The following is a 3,889-nucleotide window of genomic DNA, read 5'->3' as shown; positions in this document are numbered from 1 at the left end:
TCCTGGCGTGACCTGGCGTGTCCTGGCGTGTCCTGGCGTGTCCGGACGTGTCCGGACGTGTCCGGACGTGTCCTGGCGTGTCCGGACGTGTCCTGGCGTGCCCTGGCCTCATCGGCAACCACGAAGCTCATTCGCTTCTCTTATAACATTTAATCAACCTAAATAAATACATTTTTTCACATGCAATTTTAAATCATTTTCTTAATAAATGTACTAAATGAACGGGCGATTGGAACGGAAGATGAATGTCCTCACGGCCCGGTCTCTGACCAGAACTCCTGGTTGGTTATCTGGTCAACCAGGCTGTTGCAGGCCGTTGTACACATACTCAAACGAAGGAAACACAACTTGGTTAATCAGGTATCATTTTTGTATTTAATAGTAAATCAAATACAATAAAGCTATTACTGATAGCTTAATAGTATAACAAGTTCTGAGAGTACGAATTTTGAGTGTAAGATTAGTACAGGAAGTATAATGAGGTCTATAATGGGTTTTGTGAGCATCTTAAGGTCAAGAAATATGCCGGGTTCAAGGTGTAAATAATAAGTTCTGGGAATATAATTAGTTCTATAAATATGACGAGTATAGCGTCTATAGAGCATATAGATCGTATATAGAGCATATAGAGCGTATATAGAGCATAGTGAGTACATGAAGTAGAATGGGTGCTGAACAGGTAAGGAGAATAATGAAATGAATTATATATGAAATATATTTATACATTCCTTTTTAAGACTACTCATAGCCCAGTCGACAGAGCTTCGGCCTAACACGTACGAGGTCCATGGTTCGAGACCCACACAGTCCAGGTGAATGGTATATTATATATGATTTACGTGTGTGGGTGAATAGTTACTTTACGGTGATCAGTGTCCACGCAGGGCGGTGGGCTGCACCAGCCTATAATAGGCTCAGCACCGCTCCTGTGCCAGGTAAGCTACGGGCTCACCATAGCCCGTGCTACTTGCCCCGCTCCTGTGCCAGGTAAGCTACGGGCTCACCATAACCCGTGCTACTTGGAACTTGTTCCGAATAGCTGAATCTATAACAACAACATCAACAACAACTATAATAGGTAAGGTTATCTTGAGATGATTTCGGGGCTTAGGCGTCCCCGCGGCCCGGTCCTCGACTAGGCCTCCTTGCTTGTTATATACCCCCAGGAAGCAGCCCGTAGCAGCTGGCTTACTCCCAGGTAGGTACCTATTAACGGTTAGGTGAACTGGGGCATCAGGGTGAAAGAAACTCTGTCCATTTATTTCCGTCTACACCGGGGATCAAACCCGGAACCTTAGGACTACGAATCCAGAGCGCTGTCCACTCAGCCGTCAGGTCATCAGGATGGTGAATGGACTGAAGTTAACTCACTGTACAGTTCTAAATATAAATAAGATGCACGAAATAATAGCATTGCAATAAACTATTCACAGCTGACGCTTGACTCATTAAGCACACCTTAGAAAGCAGAGAACTACATGCCCGTGACTCCTAACTTAAGTGACTTAGGTGGCTCCTAACTTAAGTGACTTAGGTGGCTCCTAACTTAAGTGACTTAGGTGGCTCCCAACAGCCACCTACAGAAAAATCATATGACAGAAGTATGACAATGGGAATGAACCAGTGTGTGACCGGGCACGCGGTGCCATCCTGTTCCCCCTGTATCAAACATTTTATCCTGGATATCTCACGTCACCGGGACTCACGTCACCGGGACTCGCGTCACCGGGACTCGCGTCACCGGGACTCGCGTCACCGGGACTCGCGTCACCGGGACTCGCGTCACCGGGACTCGCGTCACCGGGACTCGCGTCACCGGGACTCGCGTCACCGGGACTCGCGTCACTGGGACTCACATCACCGGGACTCACATCACCGGGACTCACATCACCGGGACTCACATCACTGGGACTCACATCACTGGGACTCACGCCACCGGGACTCACGCCACCGGGACTCTCGCCACCGGGACTCACGTCACCGGGACTCACGTCACCGGGACTCACGAAACTGGGACTCACGTCACCGGGACTCTCGCCACCGGGACTCACGTCACCGGGACTCACGTCACCGGGACTCACGTCACCGGGACTCACGTCACCGGGACTCACGTCACCGGGACTCACGTCACCGGGACTCACGTCACCGGGACTCACGTCACCGGGACTCACGTCACCGGGACTCACGTCACCGGGACTCACGTCACTGGGACTCACGTCACTGGGACTCACGTCACTGGGACTCACGTCACTTCTAACTCACCGGAAAGAAAAAAATCCTACAACTCTGCACAAGTCATATTCCATTGTCAACTTAATGGGTCGTCCAAGTCCACAAAGTTTGACGTCTCAAAAATACTTTTATCTTCTTGAGTGAGAAAGTGAATCAAAGCTTCCATACCGCTTAATTCTTACAAACCATTAACTCTAACGACTTAGATGGCTCGTTAAGATACCTTCTGTCCCCCATTCAGTCTTCTTCTTGAACACTACATTTTATTCATTGTCAGTTTGGATGTCTCTCTCATTGATGTGTAAGTTTGTTCACTTCCCTTTTAGCATTAACAAGGTCTTTGCCCAGGTACAATGTACCTTAATATTCCAAAATTTTAAACCGACATGCATGACTGCTAAATTCAAAGTTCCTTGAGAGTAAGTGACCACTATAACTAGTGCCTTAAGTGATGCGTGCAAGCCTCCGCCCGGCACTTATATTCACACGTCTCCACTTACCATACCTTCATATATTTGTAAGATATCCATGTAGCGGCGCCTATACCTGGTTGACTAGAACACGGCGGAAGGCCTCAGTCAGAGACCGGAACGTGAAAATATTGATCCTCGGAACTACCTCAAGGTAAGAAATGCTTTTGAAGCGGGCTTCAGTTTTTGTTGTTGTTTCCATGAGCTAGAACCCATAGCCTTATGTGTACTCACCTGATTGCTTGATACCTGCTTGATGGGGTTCTGGGAGTTCCTCTACTCCCCAAGCCCGACCCGAGGCCAGGCTTGACTTGAGAGTTTGGTCCACCAGGCTGTTGCTTGGAGCGGCCCGCAGGCCCACCACAGCCCGGCTGATCCGCCTAGTTGTGTTTGCGAGGGTTGAGCTCTGGCTCTTTGGTCCCGCCTCTCAACTGTCAATCAACTGGTGTACAAATTCCTGAGCCTACTGGACTCTATCATATCTACATTTGAAACTGTGTATGGAGTTTGTGCTTGCATGGTTGAGCTACGCTCCTAGCCCCGCCTTCCCTACGTTCTTAGATTAACGCAATGACTAATTTCTCGCGCTTTTATCATATTTATATAAATTTGTAATCGAATTAGCATCAACGACTTCTGTATCTAACGTGTCCCATTTGTTGACAGCTCTAACACTGACAAAGTTCTTCCTAATGTCTCTATGACTCACTTGATTCTTCCGTTTATATCTATGACCTGTGTGTATTTACTATTTGTGTCTGCAGAATAGAGCTATTAGCTCTTGGACCCCGCCTTTCAAACCAATCTATTTTCCTCTATTATATCTAATGCATATATTTCTCCAACACACACGCACATCCCCAGGATGTATGTGTGTGAGAGCCCGCAGCTGCTCTCTTAACTCCCAGGTACCTATTTATTGCTAGGTGAACAGGGCCTCAGGGTGAAAAACTTTGCCCATTTGTTTCCGCGTCCGCGGGGAATAGAACCTGGGCCATTAGGCCTACGACCCCCAAGCGCTGACCACTCAGCCGCGAGCCCCCCCCCCCCACTTCGGGTGGACGGTAGAGTCACAATCTCGCTTCATGCAGGTGGGCGTTCAATCCCCGACCGTTCAAGTGGTTGGGCACCATTCCTTTCTTCCCATCCCATCCCAAATCCTTATCCTGACCCCTTCCAAGTGCTAT

This window comes from Procambarus clarkii, chromosome 21, assembly GCF_040958095.1.
Source record: "Procambarus clarkii isolate CNS0578487 chromosome 21, FALCON_Pclarkii_2.0, whole genome shotgun sequence".
NCBI lineage: Eukaryota > Metazoa > Arthropoda > Malacostraca > Decapoda > Cambaridae > Procambarus > Procambarus clarkii.
Note: the sequence above shows the minus strand (reverse complement) of the source record.